This window comes from Phyllobates terribilis, unplaced genomic scaffold, assembly GCF_046119375.1.
Source record: "Phyllobates terribilis strain yellow unplaced genomic scaffold, ASM4611937v1 Scaffold_3__8_contigs__length_932513732, whole genome shotgun sequence".
NCBI classification, from domain to species: Eukaryota; Metazoa; Chordata; class Amphibia; order Anura; family Dendrobatidae; genus Phyllobates; species Phyllobates terribilis.
Genome location: NW_027362763.1, coordinates 321067961 through 321090075, shown reverse-complemented (window position 1 = coordinate 321090075; position 22115 = coordinate 321067961). Strand labels below are relative to the sequence as shown.

Genomic DNA, 22115 nt, shown 5'->3' with positions numbered 1-22115 from the left:
CATTCACACTGAAGGCATCAAAACTATGAATTAACACATGTGTAATTATATACTTAACAAAACAGTGTGAAACAACTGAAAATATGTCTTATATTCTAGGTTCTTCAAAGTAGCCACCTTCTGCTTGGATGACTGCTTTGCACATTCTTGGCATTCTCTTGATGAGCTTCAAGAGGTAGTCACCGGAAATGGTCTTCCAACAATCTTGAAGGAGTTCCCAGAGATGCTTAGCACTTGTTGGCCCTTTTGCGTTCACTCTGCGGTCCAGCTCACCCCAAACCATCTTGATTGGGTTTAGGTCTGGTGACTGTGGAGGCCAGGAGATCTGGCGTAGCACCCCGTCACTCTCCTTGTTGGTCAAATAGCCCTTAGACAGCCTGGAGGTGTGTTTGGGGTCATTGTCCTGTTGAAAAATAAATGATGATCCAACTAAACGAAAACCGGATGGAATAGCATGCCGCTTCAAGATTCTGTGGTAGCCATGCTGGTTCAGTATGCCTTCAATTTTGAATAAATCCCCAACAGTTTCACCAGCAAAGCACCCCCACACCATCACACCTCCACCTCCATGCTTCACGGTGGGAACCAGGCATGTAGAGTCCATCCGTTCACCTTTTCTGCGTCGCACAAAGACACGGTGGTTGGAACCAAAGATCTCAAATTTGGACTCATCAGACCAAAGCACAGATTTCCACTGGTATAATGTCCATTCCTTGTGTTCTTTAGCCCAAACAAGTCTCTTCTGCTTGTTGCCTGTCCTTAGCAGTGGTTTCCTAGCAGCTATTTTACCATGAAGGCCTGCTGCACAAAGTCTCCTCTTAACAGTTGTTGTAGAGATGTGTCTGCTGCTAGAACTCTGTGTGGCATTGACCTGGTCTCTAATCTGAGCTGCTGTTATCTTGCGGTTTCTGAGGCTGGTGACTCGGATATACTTATCCTCAGAAGCAGAGGTGACTCTTGGTCTTCCTTTCCTGGGGCGGTCCTCATGTGAGCCAGTTTATTTGTAGCGCTTGATGGTTTTTGCAACTGCACTTGGGGGCACTTTCAAAGTTTTCCCAATTTTTCGCTCTGACTGACCTTCATTTCTTAAAGTAATGATGGCCACTCATTTTTCTTTACTTAGCTGCTTTTTTTCTTGCCATAATACAAATTCTAACAGTCTATTCAGTAGGACTATCATCTGTGTATCCACCAGACTTCTGCACAACACAACTGATGGTCCCAACCCCATTTATAAGGCAAGAAATCCCACTTATTAAACCTGACAGGGCACACCTGTGAAGTGAAAACCATTTCCGGTGACTACCTCTTGAAGCTCATCAAGAGAATGCCAAGAGTGTGCAAAGCAGTCATCAAAGCAAAAGGTGGCTACTTTGAAGAACCTAGAATATAAGACATATTTTCAGTTGTTTCACACTTTTTTGTTAAGTATATAATTCCACATGTGTTAATTCATAGTTTTGATGCCTTCAGTGTGAATGTACAATTTTCATAGTCATGAAAATACAGAAAAATCTTTAAATGAGAAGGTGTGTCCAAACTTTTGGTCTGTACTGTATGTCCCTAACGGGCTCCCTCTGCTGGTCTTAGGTGGTAGGGTGGAGGTGTGTGAATGTGTGAGGGCCTCTTGTGGAGAAGTCCATCCATGCACCCTTCTGGGATCTGTGGCACCAATGCGTAGCAGGGCGCCACAACCACTTCAGCATTATTCACCAACTCCTGGTTTTGGCTTACAAATACTGATGTGAAATACTGATAGTGTGACCGTAGCCTAAGAGTGAGAGTGACGCGAAGCTAATCTTCACAAAAATGTATCTTTCAGACTCATTAGTAATTAAAATAGTTAATATTATAATAGTAGTAGTTAATAGTTAAATAAAGCCCCGACAACACTTTTTTCTTATTCTGTATTCATTTTTATGTCTTTTGTAGATGATTCCAAAGAGTCTTTCAATGCTTTGTATTGCTGTTTCTGTAGACTGTCATATCCTTTCTTTCCGATAAATCAGTCAATCAAATTGTCTTGAAATTAGTGTTTTCCTTGGTGCTCATGGAGATTATGAAGTTCTATGAACTTGGAGTTCATATAACTGAATTATGGCCATTTCCAGTACTACTGAAACTTATTTATACCTTAGTTAGGGCCGGGGTACTGATTTTAGTAATGTACTTCTGACAAATAGATGTAATTGACAAAGTTAAAATTCTTCAATCTTACACCCTTGCGACATAGTGATAATTCTCCTAGTAGTGTATTTTGTAGAGTTTACAATATAATGTCCTTATTCACTTATAATTGGCTCATCTGGTTAAGAATAATATACACTTGAATCAGTCTTGTAAGACTTTTGTATGTGCCAAGTCAATGAGGTCAATGTAGCTGGCATTTGTGCAGCTTCCTTTTCTCTTTTCATGCCAAGATTTCACATCTCAATGTATTTTCCTGGCATATATTTATCTCTGATGTGTTCTACTATTTAGTTCTATTTGTCAGCCCTACTATTATCGAAGAGTAATTATGTGAAAGAAAATGAATATGGTTGGGTATTAAATATGCCTATATGAAGATAGGCATTGTGATTTACATATCACTTAGTACACAGTCCTTAATTATAAAGGAATGCAAGGAATTCATTCACCTGCCAGACTGAACATCTTCATGTATAAAGGCATTGCTAAAACTTGCCAAAAGGGAACATCATTCTCTGGTATTTCCCTTAAGGTGAGACATTTAGAAAACAATTGTGTTTTAAAGTCAGAGATATACTGTAAAGAGCTGCCTGTAATAATTTAAAAGGATCAGTCTTTTTTTTCCAGAAACAGTGATACCATTATTATACCTATCGTAATCACAGTAGGTGCAACTGTGACCAGGCCTAAAAAGATGACGGCCCACCGGTGACCAGAAATACTCACGACTGCATGTACTGTATGTCCACAGGATGCATATCCAGTTAAAACTACAATGGAGCAGAAAGACATTAGCTCCCTTCCTTGGCACTTATGATAGTGTAAACAGGTACGTGGATGCAACAGCTCAGAGAAGGATGATGGCAACTTAACTAACAGATATTTATTTGATTAACACAGATATATGTGGAGCCTACAGCTCAACATCAAAGGGTAAAGCAAACAGTGGAATTACAGTAGATTATTCAATGGTAATAATACAACAATTTAACTATACTGGGTATTAAGACAATTCTATAAACACGCTATTTTTCTGTTATCACAAGTGAACAACTATTATCATTAGTGGTGTCTTGGACATAATATCTCCACCTGAAGTGCGTCATAGCACTATCAAGTCGGTCACCGTCATCTCTCTGTCACTCTTTAAGCAATACGGACCATTGTACAGGCCCTAACGGAAGTCTATGTTACTCCGCCATTAGGCCGCAAGTCCTGTATCGATGAGTCACTTTGCACATCTGTTACGCTATCTGCCTTCATACCCTGATGCACGGCCCCAATCCCCTTTCTACCGTACGTCTACACCATGAGCATCTGCTCACACAAACGTCCTTCTTCTGCGGCCTCATCGTGTATCTCAGCTGTGGCCCTGCTAATTCAGCTCAGATCTCCCAGCTCTGGTCTCCCGTCTCCAATTCAGGTCACTCGGCCCAAGATCTGGTTACTCAGTTCCCTTCTTGGGTATAGTTACTCGGTTCCTCATTTGGGTCTGGTTATTGGTTATTCACTAGTAATGGTGGCTGTAACCCAACTCCACTGCACCACACGTCCAACCTGCCACAGGTACAGGTGCCGACTCCTCCCCTTCACTGCCCTCCTGGGCCTTTTATAATTACTAACTGCGCCTCAGCTATCACCTGCCCTGGTGTCTCCTCCAATCTCTTCCCTCAGGGAACATGCACTTGACTCTTCAGTTCCTAGTAATGTAATTCTCTCTGTTTTCTCTTTTCCAATCATCTTTGATCAGCAGATGGCGGGGCTTGCTTGCAGACATTAGGTTATACATTAACTGTGTGAATCTTCTCACTTATACATATCATTTCAATAGAAGTCACTGGCAAAAAACAAGTCCAGAGCTGCAGAGGATGTCAGTGAGCCATTGCATATGGCACTAAGGCACCAATGTATTGTACCACCAGTGTTAGGTGAGGGTAGGAAGAGAACCTTGCTGCTCATCATAGGAATTGAAATAGGTGATATTAATTTTTTTCTGTTGTAAACACAAAGGAGGGAGAACTGAAGTGGACTACCATGTGGACACTTTTCCCAAGAGGACTACTACTGTACACAATGGGGTAAAATAAGTTATAAGTTCTGTACAAGGAGTATATTACTGTATGAGAACTACAAAAAAAGACATCACTACATTACCGCATCAGCACACAAAGGGGGGCGTTGTTAATGTATGGAGGCCACAAAAAGTGACATTACTATTGTATGGGGGACACAAAGGGGAACATTACTTATGTCCTCCTGGAGCCACAATGAGGGACATTACAATATTATAAAGGCCACTAAGCGGACATTACTATTTTCCGGGGGTTACAGAGGGGGCATTAATATTATATGGGTAACACAGATAAGGTATTTACTACTGTATGGAGGCAATAAAGGAAGACAATGGGCCACAAAGGAGGACATAGCAAATGTATGGGGGCCAAAAAGAGGGAATTACTACTGTAATATATTTTTATCTTTTTTCGGTGGTGAAAGGGGCATATCTTCATTTACCTTAAGAACATCACTGGGTCCTGTATAGCTAAGCAACAAGCTTTGTTTGTTTCCCAATTAAAAGTGCCCCCGCCAAAAGGAATACTGTGTAGCTGCATTCTTAGTTACCAAGGAGGAATACTATATGGGACACTATACTAATATTGTTATAGGCGAGACAGAATGACTATTTATGTTTGTGGTCACAATACTGGCATACTGGCAGTATCACTGTATTGGAAGTGGCATAACAGCATAACTGTATGGAGCGAGGTGGAGCCCACTAGACGGCTTCTGCCCGGGATTATGCATATCGCATACCTGACCACCGTTCCTGGGGCAGAGAACAGCAAATTCTTGCAGTGCACAGTGGTGTACTGAGAGGATTCATTTTTGACCGGACAACTCCTTTAAGCCAACAATACACCTTAGATGATTGTCTGCTGAATTATGCCATCTCAGCCTACTCTGTATTACAAAGAAGTGCTTGTTTGACAAAGTACTACCGTGTTCTCTGAGAAATCTGCTGACAGACATCTCTGGGAGAACAATGTGATTGGAAGTCCAAATCAGAAATGCCGGCTTAACATCCCCCAAACAATCAGATATCGGTGGTTCTGCCAGCATTAGTGTAATGTGTATGAGGCCTTTAGTCTCAGTGGTTTCCAGTTTCATAATCCTGGCACAGAAGTGAAAGTGTAGTCATTGTCACTTTTAAATGAAGTAAATCTGAGTTATGGAGACCGTCCGGCGTGCTTGCTCTTGCTTGCTAACATAAAAATTTGTCTTAGTTAATGCTTGAAAACATCAGCTTTTATATACTACTAGCTTTTACCCGCGGCTTCGCTCGCGTGGAATTTGGTCTGCCACATTAAGTTTCGTGACAGATCATTTTAATAGTAAAAAAAATAATCTTAATAGTAAAAAAACATAATCTTAATAGTAAAAAAAAATAATCTTATTTAGTTACTCGTACATCCAAAATTTCAGTTGTCTAACTTCAAAACTGACGGATTCCATACAATCTTTGAACCCCTATAATATGAAGAGGGAAACTCTTGAGGGTGGAATTATCAAAATTCCTTTCTTAGTGCTCATTTAAGCTATAATAGAACCTATCTGCAAATTTCAAGATGCTAAGTTCAGTGGTTTCGGCTGTGCGTTGACCGCTAGGTGTGTCAGTCAATCAGGTTTACAGTTTTATATAATCTTCGCCTGTATGGTGTGTTTATAAAAAGTAGCCCTATGTCCTTCCCCAGGCTTGAAATTATCCATATCAAATTTCATCACAAACGGATTACTAAACACTGATTAATAAACAGGACGGACTGAAGTTACTTGCGTTTAATATTGTTCGTGTTAGTAAAGAATTAGTATGTAATTGGAATAATGGACATCTGCAGGTAATTTATCTATGTGTTTTTACTGCAATATACTCCTGTAAACTATGTTATTTGATTTCTTTCGTTCAGTGAAAATATGTAGATTTTGCGATTTAGAAACACGTGAGCAAGCTACGTATAGCTGACCGTGGGAAAAACAGGGCGTGCCTAAATGTATCCCCGCTACCTTCAAAGTTTATCCTTGTGATTTATTGATGGTCATTTAAAATGCAACTTTAAGTGGGAACTGCAAACGTTTGAAATTAAAGGGTAAGTTATTGGGTATTATTGGGATGCGTGGTATAAGAATATTTTCACCCTTAGCTTCTCCAGTTAAAATTGTGGCCTTTACAATGTGCCTGCCTAGTTCAGTGACTCGCAATCTAGTGCCATTACATAATCTCGGGGCGTCCAAGTTGTGCATTAACAAAACGGGTATACCGACCTTTAATTCGAGCTTATGAGATGGGACCCCGGATAGCTCCAAAGAGTTAAGAAACTCCACGGGGTAGCTCGTACAGTCTTCAGGTGACATGACTGTGTCGATGGAGTTGTAGGTTGTTGCATCGCTGGTTACTTGGTCCAAGATAATTTTATTGATTTTCGCAACTGTTTCATTTCTTGGTGCTAGCATAGTTCTTTCACATAGCCAATTTTCATCGTGGATGTTTTGTTGCAAATTTGGAAAAACTTGAGCAATAAGTGCGTCTTCCGAATCCACAACATGACAAAATTGGTTAGTGAATAGAACCATACCTTCTTCGTCAGTTTCGATTCGACCTTCACCGATCTCGAGCAGTTTCTCAGCGTATGCGCCCGACTAGATCACTGAATAACTAGACACGCATGTTGGTGGTGAGGTGCAGCTTTTCAACTTTGGTCCATAAATATGAGGATTTCAGACATGCGTTAATTTCGTCTGCTGCAGTGCCTCGCTCGATGACAGGCAAAGTTTGCCTAAAGTCCCCAGCCAATAAAACAACCACACCACCCATTATTGTTTGTTTACTGTGTAAGTCTTGTAGACAATGATCAAGAGCTTCGATGGCGTGTTTGTGTGATATTGTGCACTCGTCCCACACGATTAGTTTGCACTGTTGCAACAGGAGGCCACGGGCGCTGCTCTTGCTGATATTACATGATGGGGTTTCTTGGTTCACCAGATTAAGAGGTAATTTAAAGACTGAATGTGCCGTCCGTCCACCGCTTAGCAATGTTGCAGCAATTCCAGAGGAAGCCACAGCTAATGCAACGTTATGACCGCTACGAATTTTTGCTAAAAGTAAATTAAGCAAGAAAGTTTTTCCTGTACCACCGGGCATCAAGGAAAAAAAGTCCGCCTTCACCATTCTCAACTAGTCCTACTATTTTGTGATAAATCTCTCTTTGATCAGGTAGCAAACGTGGCTCAGTTTCGCAAACGTGAGCGTCTAACTGGTTGGTATCATAGCTTAGCTCTTTTATCAACTCGTTCGACAGATCTCTTCTACGCCGCGGTGAGGGTAGACCAAAATCGGACAATTTCTTTCCAGAAATTATTAATATTTTGTCCTCGATAAGCCCCAACGCCTCATTGAAACAGAGATCATCGTTAACGTGATCCATTCTTTCAAATCTGTGCATGATATCCTCTGATAACGCAGTTTTATTCTTGTGCCAGAGTTGTAGAGGATTGGATAAACCGCAAGTGCATATCAATATGGCAAACAGCTCTCTTATTTGCGCCGGGGAGCGACATAGCACGGCCTCTTCTAAGGTGGTATCCCAGTGGTTATCATCTTCCAACAACCCCATCTTCTCACACACCTGCCGAAAATTTGAAAGTTCTTGACCTTCAAATGTTTTTAAATCCGAGAAGTTGGTTGGACCCCTTATTACATTCAGCAGCATACGCAAGAAATAACATTCAAAATTGCTAACGTGCACCGTGTAAATGCGACCTAGAGCATCTCCTGCCTTCACACCTGGCCAGCCATCGACAGGTGTTCCTTGTAAATGACGTTTCCATTGCTTCCGTGCCACATTCCAAGTATAGTAGCGAGGCACGTCAATGTAAAGTAATGTTTTTGCAAACGTATCACTTTGGCACAACAGGAAAAATGCAGTTAGTGTAGTTTTAGGTGGTGCTTCTAATCTCTCTCTAAAATTATTTTCCGTAAAGTAAACCCTCTCGCCATTGGGTAAATGAATCGCGAGATGAGTGACGGTTGGGTGTCTCTTGTGCAGAGGCAGACCTAAGATACCTAAACATATCGGCTGGTTCTAAAGGTCTGCACCTCATCTCTTGGGTCAATGTTAACATTCCCTTGCTGGCGGATGTTAAAAATAGCCTGGTCGCTACCCTTATTAATATATTAATTAATATATTTACAAATATATTTTATCGCCTGTACCGTATTACAGAACTCTACATTTAAATGAGAATTAAAATTTTTTGATAAGAGTGGAGAATATGGGACCACCCAGCTATTGTCCACCAATATTTCCTGTGTTCCTCTACGGGTTTTTATAATCGTCGTGCGTCCACCATTCTCTGGTGCTCTGCGCCTGTACAAAGGATAACCTTTGTCATTGGTCTGAGTATCTTTTAAAAGCTTCCTCGGATATTTTTTGGTACATTTTCCTTCCTTCATGCATGGCGATGAAGAATTGAATGTACCACATGGCCCGTGAATCAAATTCTTTGTCACTGTATCATAGAGCTTTTGATCGGTTTCTGGGTTTGGTATCTCAGCACATATGATTTCGTCAATTTGGTTCGGATGCAATTTTTCCTTTAACCACAGCAGTAAGTGCACATGAGGCAAACCTCGCTTTTGCCACTCGATCGAGTACATGAAGCATTGCATATCACCAAATATGTTACCTTTTGTAAGTAGAGCTACCAACTTCTGTACTTTTATTCTAAATACTCGAGCTGTTAAGTCATGTCTGTCCGTTGAATTTTGACCAGCCATAAGCTCTTTGGTGATTTCTGGCCAAGCGGGGTTGCAAGTCATTGTAATAAATAAATCAGGCCTCCCATAATTACGTACGTATGTGAATGCATCTTGTGTGTATTCGTGTAGGTATCTCGGGCTATTTACAAATGATGACGGGAGAATCACCATCTGACCTAAGTTATTTGGATCCAAATCCGCATCATTTCTTACTGCATCTTGCAAGTGAATATAATTTTCTGCGCGCTTTTTTTTTATTTAAAGAAATGAAATGAACCTTAAGCGCTCACTTTCCATCTTTACATACATGTCGACCAGAAACTGATGAAGTAGGAGCCTACACTTAAGCATCAAATTAAAATCGCTGCGATGGACCATCAAGTGAAAGGCATAAAAATCTTTGCAGGACACCTTTTTGCTTGGCATTGCTTGTTTGGTAATTGGATTTATATGAGGAATATCAATGCTGTACCCCTCTTGTCCTTTCCAAAAAATTATTGGGTACTCGAGAGCATCATAGAATCTATGTGTATCGGGAACCCTAGTGAGCATGCCATCGCGCGGCTGCACAATGATGTCCCGAGACATAGTTTGTTCGCTACTAACTATTACAGCAGCTATTTCATTTGTAGTAGGGGCATTGAATCGTCTCTCATGTTGACCACGTGGTACACGGTCTGGGTGAATCACTACTTTGAAATGATCGTCATTGATCATTCTGTCTCTAGCCGTTTTAAATTCATGCACCAAAATGTTGTGGTCGTGAAGTACTCGTTGTAATTTTTTAACTATGTTTCTATCTACGCTTTGCACGCACTCAGTACGCCTGTTGATTTGTTCTTCTTCGTCACCTATGAAATAAACTTGTAAAAATTGTGGTTGCGAAATGGATATAGGAATTAAAGAACCGATACGGTGGTATACTTGTCCTTGTATTGTAAAGGTCGGGCAAAACCCTGGCATTGAGACAATTTGATCTGCTGCAAAAGATGTCATATGAAAGCACATGGTATGTTCTTATATTATTTAGAAAAAGGCGAGATTCATCAGTTTCATTAGAGAAAAGCTCTTTTAAAGGTTGAACTGGCTTGTCTATATAAGGAAGAGCTACTTTCCCGCCCAAACAACACATACCTGCTGCTTCCTCTTTCCACTTAAGAGCTCCGCAATATTTGCAATCTATGGTCATTGCTTCTATTTTTATAAACTTGTGAGTTTCATAATCAAGAGTCTCGTCATACTCAAATGCAGCTTTATTAAACAATATCCATGTATTTCTTGTAAATATTTGACGTCGCTGTGCTGCCCTTTCAGCAACAGTGCGTCTGCGAGATTCGGCCATTTCATAAGTTTCAGTGGCTCTTTGGGACGCCATGTAAGTCGCTTGCTGCTGACGTCGAGCTTGGGACTGTTCTTGAGTTTCAGCAGCCCGTTGAGATGCCAAAAACTCCGCATTCCGTTCACGTCGGGCTTGGGATTATTCTGGAGTCTCTGCAGCTCTATGTGCCGCACAACGCACCGCCTGCTCAAGCCTTCGTTGCTCGGCTTGTTGAGACGTCTCATCACGTCTAATTATTTTCATAGCTCGGGCTTTATTAGAGCTTTGCGAAATATTAGACTTACGCTTTCGCGGCATTTTTATAAGTACTAATTACAAAATAGGTTCTTAGTAAAGTTCAAACAAAATACTAAAACAATCTAATTAGTTATATTACGATTGCTGTACAGATGATATCAGTTGTATATGACTGGTCTATGAGGAGCAGCTGTGGCGCGGTTACCCATAGCAACCATTCCCAGTGCTCTGTGAGAGCTGAGAGCAGCCTGCTGGTGCTGTGGGTGACATGGTCTATGAGGAGCAGCTGTGGCGCGGTTACCCATAGCAACCATTCCCAGTGCTCTGTGGGAGCTGAGAGCAGCCTGCTGGTGCTGTGGGTGACATGCTGCGCTGCACACACACAGGGCTGTGCTGCACACAGGAGGGGAGGACGCCATTTGTGTAGCGCTGCTGCCGGTGCTGTCAGGCTGCAGTGTGTGCATCCTCCATGGAGCCGCGCTCAGGTTACTGCCCCTCCCTGTGTGTGAGTCACTTCCCCTCCGCCCAGGTGAGGCGCTCGGAACTTTCCCGGCTGCAGCAGCTGGCGCAGGTGAGCGCATGTTTTATTTTCGGTGTTATGTGGAGGGACAATGGCGGTGGGGACCCCCTGTGTGAGGACAATGACGGCCCGGTGCCCCCGGGCAACCTGCAGGAGGAAGCCTCACACTCCCCCTGGGCTGTGGGCACGGGCAGGCCGTGCTGGGACGTGTAGTTCCCTATTAACCTGATCCTGACATATGGGCTGTTTTCTGGGCTATTTTTTTTTTTTTTTTTTTTTTTAAAGTCTGAGAAAATGTCATAAATTATCCTTCTCCCTTCAGCTGTTTCCAGAGTGTAATGTATCAGGGTGAGCTCATGACTGACAGCTGCCAAAGTTTCTAGGAAATGTCAGTCCCTGGGGGTCGTGTGTGAACCCCCTGTGCCATACTTGTACCTGGCCACGGTATATGATCACCCCTGTATTCTGACTGTGGACAGGCGGCAACTGTGACCTCACTATACAATGATCCACTATGGGCAAATTATTGTATTATCAATCTCTTCTGACTGCTGTAAATCAGCCATTTAAATATCACCTGTGTATGTGTGTATATAAGAGTTTGATAAATATACTAAAAAGTTTGATAAATATACTAAAATGTGCATTGTAAAATAGTATCTAATTTAATTAAATTTATGGTTCACAATTTTGGTCATAGTGGCTTTCACATAAAAGGTAGATATATGCTGTCGCGGACTTTTATTTAGAACTATTCAAGACAAACAATTCTACGGTACATCATCTTTGTGTAACTCCAACGGTTTAGGCAGCGTACGCCAAGATAGCTCTCAGAGGCCAGATTTTTTTCCGACTTAATTGACATGTATCGTTATATTACGACCAAAATTACATAAAATCATTACAAATTGTAGCCTATATGTTATTCCGATGTATAATCTATATTACTGTAAAGTTTCATGCAAATCCGTCCAGTAGTTTTTTCGTGAAAGAGTAACAAATAGAGATGAGCGTTGTTCTACTCGAACTGTTCGCCAATCTCAAATTCGAGCTGTTTTGGGCGGTGTTCGAGCCGTTCGGCGAACACGAACGATTTGAGAAAAATTCGGCTGTTCGAGGTTATGTTCGATAACTGTTCGTGCACCAAAATCATAACTGGATTTTTTCTCAGTAATGATGAAAATTAATGTTAATACGCAGTTTGAGTGTACAGCGGGGTGGGGGGAGGGGCAGGGGATGGATCTCTGCAGGAATAATGAAGATCTCCATTTTTTTTTCTCTTTCCCGCATTTACAGTGGGGAGGTGCAATCTGTCAGCCTATCAGCAGCGCACACACGGAGCGAAGTGATTTTTTTCACACAAGCAAGGGCATGTGTCATTGGCAGTGTATGTCACATGTCCTTGCCCTATAAGACCAAGCCATTTTCCCCGTCGCCACCATTTTCTCACTGCTGCAGCTGCGTGTTAGACGGCACCGCTATTGCTGTGTGCGCTATACCTTGTTAATTTCAAGCCAATTTTCGCACAAATCTACAGATAGCTTGGGAGTAGGGAATAGTTGTGATTGCAGTCCTTTTAAGGACTAGGTTACAGCATTTCCTACGACTTTTATCAGGCAGGTCTGTGCTCTTAAATAGATAGATTGTGGGAGTAAAGACTAATTGTAATTGCAGTCCTTTTCAGGACTAGGTTACATCAGTTCCTATCAGTTTTTGCCAGGCAGGTCTGTGCCAGTGCTGTGCAAGTTTTTTTCACAGCATTTGGCTGAATCTAGCAAAGCTAATCCTTTTTGGTCTATTGCAGAGTGTGTTAGTCAGTTGAGTAGCCTATCTGTGTTGCAAGATATACCACCTGTGTATAGAATACCAATTTTTTTACTGCACCTAGTGAAGTAAAATCTTTTGGGCATAGCATCATTCTATTAGTCCATCTATAGTGACCTCCATCAGGTTGCAAATTGAATATAATTTTTTTCTGCATCTAGCTCTGAAAAAATATTTGGGCTTCTAGCAGTGTGTGGGACTTGTTCTATTAGTCCATCTATATTGACCTCCATCAGGTTGCAAACTGAATATAATTTTTTTCTGCATCTAGCTCTGAAAAAATATTTGGCCTTCTAGCAGTGTGTGGGACTTTTTCTATTAGTCCATCTATACTGACCTCCATCAGGCTGCAAATTAAAAATAATTTTTATCTGCATCTACCTCTGAAAAAATATTTGGCCTTCTAGCAGTGTGTGGGACTTTCTCTATTAGCCCATCTATACTGACCTCCATCAGGTAGCAAACTGAATATATTTTTTTTCTGCATCTACCTCTGAAAAAATATTGGGCTTCTAGCTGTGTGTGGGACTTGTTCTATTAATCCATCTATACAGACCTCCATCAGGTTGCAAACTGAATATAAATTTTTTCTGCATCTACCTCTGAAAAAATATTTGGGCTTCTAGCTGTGTGTGGGACTTGTTCTATTAGTCCATCTATACTGACCTCCATCAGGTTGCAAACTGAATATAATTTTTTTCTGCATCTAGCTCTGAAAAAATATTTGGCCTTCTAGCAGTGTGTGGGACTTTCTCTATTAGTCCATCTATACTGACCTCCATCAGGTTGCAAATTAAAAATAATTTTTATCTGCATCTAGCTCTGAAAAAATATTTGGCCTTCTAGCAGTGTGTGGGACTTTCTCTATTAGTCCATCTATACTGACCTCCATCAGGTTGCAAATTCAAAATAATTTTTTGTCTGCACCTAGCTCTGAAAAAATATTTGGCCTTCTAGCAGTGTGTGGGACTTTCTCTATTAGTCCATCTATACTGACCTCCATCAGGCTGCAAATTAAAAATAATTTTTATCTGCATCTACCTCTGAAAAAATATTTGGCCTTCTAGCAGTGTGTGGGACTTTCTCTATTAGTCCATCTATACTGACCTCCATCAGATTGCAAACTGAATATATTTTTTTCTGCATCTACCGCTGAAAAAATATTGGGCTTCTAGCTGTGTGTGGGACTTGTTCTATTAATCCATCTATACAGACCTCCATCAGGTTGCAAACTGAATATAATTTTTTTCTGCATCTACCTCTGAAAAAATATTTGGGCTTCTAGCTGTGTGTGGGACCTGTTCTATTAGTCCATCTATACTGAATTCCATCAGGTTGCAAACTGAATATAATTTTTTTCTGCATCTAGCTCTGAAAAAATATTTGGCCTTCTAGCTGTGTGTGGGACTTGTTCTATTAGTCCATCTATACTGACCTCCATCAGGTTGCAAATTGAATATAATTTTTTTCTGCATCTAACCCAGCCAATAGTTTTGGCCTAATACCACAGTTTGGCCACTCAGCTCTGCTCGGTTCCCATCCATTGTTTTTTTGTGCAAACAACTCCAGAGTTGTGAATTAGTTAACCACCAAAATGAGTGGAAAAAGGCCTGCTGCTGGTGGAAAGGGGAATAGGCGTGTTGGGAAGGGGAAAAAAGGTTGTGTCCATGGGGTAGGTGTTAAAGCAACAGTAACATCTGCAGAAGAAAGACCATCTTCCAGCCAAACTAAAATGTCTACTTCTTTTAGCGGACAATGTGATAAGATCCCTTTCTTACGGCCACGCCAATCGCTACAAATTCCAGATGAGGCACAAAAACAGCAGGTGCTTCAACGGATATCAAGTGCTCCTTTAAGTGGGCTCTCCTCCACATCAACTTCAACATCACAAATACTCCAGTCCTCAAAGGTGTCACCCCAATCGCACTTGCTTCCTCACAGCTCCCAAATCTCCAGCTGCCCATCTGAGTATGAGGTAGAACAGATGGTTGAGTCTGCAGAGCTGTTTACTCATACTATAGCCTGGGAATCAGAGGTCGACTCCAGCGCTTCTGTGAATACAGACGAGGAAATGATCTGCACTGATGCCCAGAATCTTTATGAGTCGGATCCAGGACCAGACGCAGAAGGTTCTGACCATAATGTAGACCCTCATTCCCAAACTGTAACTCCTGTTGGTGGAGACAATGAGGAAGACGATGATGAGACTCAAATACCTGATTGGAGCGACAACTTTAGTTTTTTGTCAGGGCAGGAACAGGTTGGCTCTGAGGACGACGGGTGTGATAACGCACAGGGTGATGATGATGAGGTTGGAGATCCCACTTACTGTCAACCCACAGTCAGCCAAGAGATGAGGTCAGCAGAGGAGGTGGAGGAAGATGCTAGTGACGACGAGGTCAGGTTGCGCCTTCCTGGACAGAGACGTAGTACTGGAAGCACGTCAACAACTGCATCCTCAAACACAACTCTGCCTCTCACCACAAGTCGTGGTGGCTCTTCAGGTCGCATGGGTGCTAAGCCTTGCATAGCCTGGGCATTTTTTCAGATCGATAAAGATGACCCAACTCGTGTTATCAGTAACATTTGTCAGCAAAAGCTAAGTAGAGGCCAAAAAATACATAGTTTGAGTACTTCATGCATGAACCGGCACATGGACATGAAGCATAAGATGCAGTGGGAAGCTCAGTGTCGGGCCAACCACCGTCTGCCATATCTTGTGCATCCGCGGCCTCTTCATCCTCTGTGACTGGGGGGACAGCGTTCACACCTGTTTTGGGGCGCAGACCTGCCACCTCTTTACCCGCAACAGCCAGCGTGATTGGCAGGTCATCATTTTCTTTGGCGGTGGTAACACCAGCTGGTGTTGAGCGCTGTCCGACATCGATAGCACCACCTTTGGATCAAGGCAACCTAACATGTCCGCCTGCATCTTTCTCACAGGCCGGCAGTTTGCCGGGTACACCCTTATCAACCCCGTCTAAGCACAATAGCCAGCCCTCGGTCCCTCAGATGTGGACAAGTAAAAGACCATTTCCTCCTAGCCATGAGAAAGCTAAGAGGTTGAATTTCACCATCTGCAAGCTCTTGGCTACAGAAATGCTGCCTTTCCGCCTGGTGGACACAGAGGATTTTCGAGACCTTATGTCCGTCGCAGTGCCCCAGTACCAGAAGCCCAGTCGGCACTACTTCTCAAAGAAAGGTGTGCCTGCGCTCCACCAGCATGTCGCACACAACATCACCGCTTTTTTGAGAAACTCTGTGTGTGACAGGGTGCATTTCACCACAGACACTTGGACGAGTAGGCATGGACAGGGGCGTTACATGTCGCTGACTGGGCACTGGGTAACTATGGTGACAGCAGGACAAGGGGCTGCTGTCCAAGTCTTGCCGTCCCCACGAGTTGTGCGTCAATCCTCTTTATGTCAAAGTTCCTCCACTGCTTCTGCCTCCTCAACCTCCTCTCGGTCTTCCACCTGCACCCAAAGCCTGTCTGGTCATGCCACAAGCTTTCTAACTGCGCAGAAGGGATCCTGCACACCTCCTTACTATGCTGGCAGTAGGGCTCAACGTCATCAGGCGGTTTTTACTTTGAAATGTCTGGGAAATGTGAGTCACACAGCTGAGGAGTTGTGGTCAGCTCTGGAGAACCAATTTCATGAATGGTTGTCTCCACTGGACCTGAAACCAGGGAAGGCCGTGTGCGACAATGCTGCAAACCTGGGTGCGGCCCTTCGCCGGGGCAATGTCACACACGTGCCTTGTATGGCTCACGTGTTGAACCTGGTTGTCCAGCAATTTTTAGCCCACTATCCCAGACTAGATGGCCTTCTGCAGAAGGCACGGTCGCTGTGTGCTCACTTCCGCCGTTCGCATCCCGCAGCTCAGCGACTTACATCTCTACAGAAGTCGTTGGGCCTGCCACTTCACCGGCTAAAATGCGATGTGCCTACCCGGTGGAATTCAACTCTGCACATGTTGCAGCGACTGTGGCAGCACCGACAAGCCCTGGTGCAATACGTTCTGACGTATAGCCTGGGCCAACGAGATCCAGAGGTGGGGCAAATCACGCTGGAGGAGTGGTCTCAGATCAGGGACCTATGCACCCTTCTGCACAGTTTTGAAATGGCGACGAAGATGTTTAGTGCTGACGATGCCATTATCAGCATGACTATTCCGGTGATTTACATGCTGGAGCACATGTTAAACAGAATTCGGAGTCAGGTGGTGGCACAAGAGGAGGTGGAGGAAGTAGAGTAGGAGGAGTTGTATGCGGAAGGGCTAACATCTGCAAGGTCCAGACGGTCGGCAGCACCAAGGCGGCAGGCATGTGAGGGTGGGGGAGATGGTTTTACCAGGGCGCATGGTAGCAGCCAAACTAGTGAGGAAGGTGCAGGAGCCCAGGAAGAAGTGGAGGACGAACTGATGGAAGACTCATCAGATGAGGGAGACCTTGATCACATTTCTGTTGTGCGAGGTTGGGGGGAGAGGACAGAGGAAGGAAGCATGATTGTTACCTCGCCACCAACACAACAGGGACTTGGTGCTCCTGGATGCGCAACACACATGAGTGCCTTCTTGCTGCACTACCTGCAACATGACCCTCGAATTGTGAGAATTAGAAATAATCCTGACTACTGGGTTGCCACACTGTTAGATCCCCGGTACAAAAGTAAATTTGCAGAAATTATTCCTGCCATAGAAAGGGATGCACGCATGCAGGAGTATCAGCAGAGACTGTTGCAGAATCTTACATGTGCTTTTCCACAAAACACCAGTGGTGTACATAGTGAATCTCACAGTTCCAACTTGCCAACTGTGGGACCGTCAAGTGTTCAGCACTCAAACCGTAACAGAACCACAGTATCTGCTGGTAACATCAATTTTGCGGAATCATTTCACCACTTTTTTAGCCCATCCTTTGCAAGGCCACAGGAGACAAGAAGTCTGACACATAGTCAACGTCTAGAGATGATTGTACAGGAGTATCTCCAAGTAAACATTGAAGCCATGACTGTGTCACTGGACCCTTGCTCTTTTTGGGCTTCCAATCTGGATAAATGGCCGGAGCTAGCCACTTACGCCTTGGAGATCTTGTCATGCCCCGCAGCCAGCGTTCTGTCTGAACGTGTGTTCAGCGCTGCTGGTGGTGTGCTGACAGATAAGCGCACGCGGCTCTCCACTGATAATGTAGACAGACTCACGTTCATAAAGATGAACAAATCATGGATCCGAAACGACTTTTCTACCACTGTGTCATCCTGGGGAGAGTAAAAGCTTGATGATTGGTTAAAATCACCCTACCAACCGTTTTAAGCTTTCAAATTACTAATCATGTTTATCTGTATCTTGGCTGGAAAATAATTTGGGCTTTGTAGCAGTGTGCAGCACTGATTCTATTAGGCCATCTATAATAAGCTCCACCAGATTTAAAATTACTAATCATGTTTATCTGTATCTTGACTGGAAAATAATTTGGGCTTTGTAGCAGTGTGCAGCACTGATTCTATTAGGCCATCTATAATAAGCTACAACAGATTTAAAATTACTAATCATGTTTATCTGTATCTTGACTGGAAAATAATTTGGGCTTTGTAGCAGTGTGCAGCACTGATCCTATTAGGCCATCTATACTAAGCTCCACCAGATTTAAAATTAATAATAATTTTTAGCTGCATCTAGCCCGGAAAATAATTTTGGGGCTCCGAGATGCGCAAGACACATAAGTGCCTTCTTGCTGCACTACCTGCAACATGACCCTCATATTGTCAGAATTCGAAGTAATCATGACTACTGGTTTGCCACACTCTTAGATCCCCCAAACTTTTCGATCAACCTTTTCATTTTAATAAAGACCAAAAAAATGGTCATTTTTGAAATTATAAGCATTAGCAGGTTATTAGAAACTGAAATCAAACAGTTTTCAACTCAAAACTTTATTCTAGGTGATGTTACATTTTCACATAGGACCCCTTTTTTGAAAGGAGCTTCTGAACTCTCTCGTCCATTGAATTTGTCAGGTTTTGGATGGTTTCTGCTTCAATTGTTTTGCATGAGGACAGAATACCCTCCCAGAGCTGTTGCTTAGATGTGAACTGCCTCCCGCCATCATAGACACTCCTTTTGACGATGCTCCAGAGGTTCTGAATGGGGTAGAGGTGAGGGAAGCATGGGGGTCACACCATAAGTTTGTCCCCTTTTATGCCCATATCAGCCAGAGATGCAAATGTTTTATGTGCAGCATGAGATGGTGCATTATCATGCAAAAAAATGATCTTGCTCTGAAATACACGGTTCTTCTTCTTGAACCATGGCAGGAAGTGCTGTTTGAGAAAATCCACATACATTATGGAGTTCATCTTTAGCGCCTTCAGGGATCCTAAAGGGGCCGACAATCTCTCTCCCCATGATTCCAGCCCAAAACATTACTCCACCTCCTCCTTGTTGGCGCTGTAGCCGTGTTTGCGTGGGGTGTCCATCAACCAGCCATCCTCCACTCCATCCATCTGGACCATCGAGCGCTGCACGGCACTCATCCGTGAACAAAACAGTTTTGAAATCAGTCTTCATGTAATGTTTGGCCCACTGGAGCCGTTTCTGCTTGTGTGGATAGAGGAGGTCGACAGGATGGCGTATGCACAGCTGCAAACCTCTGAAGGACCCTGCATCTTGTTGTTCGGGGGACGTTGGAGGCACCAGCAGCTTCAAAAACTTGTCTGCTGCTATGACAAGGTTTTTTTGCCGCTGCTCTTTTAACCTGACGTAATTGCCTGTAGGAAAGAGTCCTCAATTTGCCCTTATCAGCACGCACACGTGTGTACTGTGAATCAGCTACATACTTCTTGATTGCCAAGACACTTCATCCTGATCATCGCACAATGTTGATTGTAGTCATGCCTTGACCTAAACACTCCACAATTTGTTGCTTCTCAGCAGCCGACACATCCTTTTTCTTTCCCATTTTGGCAGAAAATGTAGGCTGCTTAATAATGTGAGACAGCCTTCTTAAGTAGTCTTGCCTTTCATTGGACACACCTGCCAAACTAATTAGCACAGGTGTCTGCAATTGCTTACAGTGATATAAAGAGCCCTGACACACATCACCATCAATGAGTTTAACTGACAAACAAACAAATTCTTCCCTTATCACTCCTAAACACTTTTTGCATAATAATTTGGAACACAGTGTACATGTGCTTTTCCACAAAACACCAGTGGTTCACGTAGTGAATCTTACAGTTCTAACTTGCCAACCGTGGTCTGTATGGAGTTGTTCAATAAAGGGCCCAAAATTAAGATAACATAGATGGGAGAGGTCTCTATGAATAGGAATTCCTAAGTATTTGATACCCTGTGAGGGCCAGGCAAAGGGAAAGTTGGACTGGATGGAATCCTATATGGATTTGGGGAGGGAGACATCGAGGGCCTCAGACTTCGCTGCATTGATTTTAAAATTTGACCATGTAACAAAGTGATCTATTTCAGCCATAACAGCATGGATGGATATATGTGATTGAGTGATATATACTAGGACATCATCAGCAAATAGAGAGCACTTGTACTCGGTGCCTCCCACCTCAATCCACCTAATATTGGGGTTATGGCGAATTGATGAGAGCAGGTGCTCCGTCACTAGGATGTATAAGAGAGGGGACAGAGGGCATCCCTGCCTTGTCCCATTGGTGATTGTGAAAGGTGATGAAAATGTTCTGATGCACCCCCTGGGCCTTGGGACACCCGGAGCCGGACCCTTTTTGGTGGATGCTGGTGGTTGTAGTCTTCGTGGCGGCGACCCGGTTCCGTGGCTCAGGGTGGTCAAACCAGTGGCGGAACTATTTATGTGGTTTTGATGTTTAAATGTCCGACTACGCCACCCGTGGATTGCGGTCAGAGTGAACCGTCGCTGCAGGGCAGACCGCTGAGGCTGGTGTTGTGGGTGCAGCAGAGCGTAGCATAACTCCCCACGGGAGGAGTATAGCCTCAGGGCAGTGTATGCGGAGGATGGGGGTGATGGTGCAGGGCAGCAGCAGTAACGACACGGAGTCAGTGATGCAGTCCAGGTCCTTTACTCACAGTTCTTATTATCCAGACCACGTCTGCAGGTAACGGCTGCCCACGTCGTACTGTGCTCACCAGGTGAGGGGCTCAGACAACTCCCAGATAACTTTGGAGCGCTTCACAGGACCCCCTTTGTGTGTCCTTTGTCTGGCCTTTCTTACCAACCCTTCTGTCCGACTGCCTCGGGCCTCCTCTTGGTAAACTTGGCGCCAGTTTCCCTGACCCTATGTGCTGCCCTCCTAGCGGGTGTAGCGAGGGGCTGCGCCACATAAAATGTCACAGCCTCCGGTTTCTAGCTGAGGGTCGTTTCCTGCCTCCACTAGTTTCGGGGACCAGTCTTCCCCTTTGGCCTGACCCCTCCACGCAGGTGGATTCGGGCGTGCGGTGGCAACTCGCCCGTCCGCACCCCTGGGATCCCTTCGTTCCTCGTTCCTGGAGCCTTCTCCGCTCCTCTTCCTTCCTTCTCCCTCTTCCAGGCCTGGGCCTCTGTTACTAGGCCCGCCTCCAGAGCAGAGCTCATGCAGAGCCCCTGCTCCCTGCCACTTCTGCTCAGACTTCTCTGCACTGAACTAAGATGGTGCCCACCTTTTATACTCCCTTCTCAATGCACCCAGGAACTGCTTCCTCCCTGCTCCTGCACTACAGGGTTCCCCTTCCTCAGTGTTCCCTCCCCCCTCTCCAGCCAGGGACAGGGACTGTCGTGCCCATCTCAGGGGCATATTGGTCGCCCTGCCCCACGGCAATGTGGTGTAATGCATGCAGGTGTCGGGTCCTGATCCACACTCCATCCTTACCTGAGAGTGAGATATCACACCTCTGGGTGAGGTGCAATACCTCTGTAGCAACCGAGCCCTCAGGGTGCTACAGTTCCATTTATCTTCAGCCTAGATGACGTATTATGATACAGGGCCGTGATTTTGGCTATAAAAGGGTCCCCTAGACCCCTACCCCAAGCTTTTTAAGAGAATCATATATGGCGTGCCAGGAGACTCTATGGAATGCTTTCTCAGCATCCAACGAGAGTATCTAATTACAAATTTTTAACTGCATCTAGCCCAGGAAATACTTTGTGACTAGTAGCAGTGTCTGCTAGTCAGCGGATTATCCCGGCTGTTAAGCAAGCTACACCACCT

At 43.9% G+C, this 22115-nt stretch overlaps 1 protein-coding gene across 1 annotated transcript in view; it reads right to left on the bottom strand.

Moving 5' to 3' along the window:
- LOC141259318 (probable cation-transporting ATPase 13A4) overlaps positions 1–22115 on the bottom strand; it is a 153266-nt gene that overhangs the window by 109136 nt on the left and 22015 nt on the right. The window lies entirely within an intron of this gene.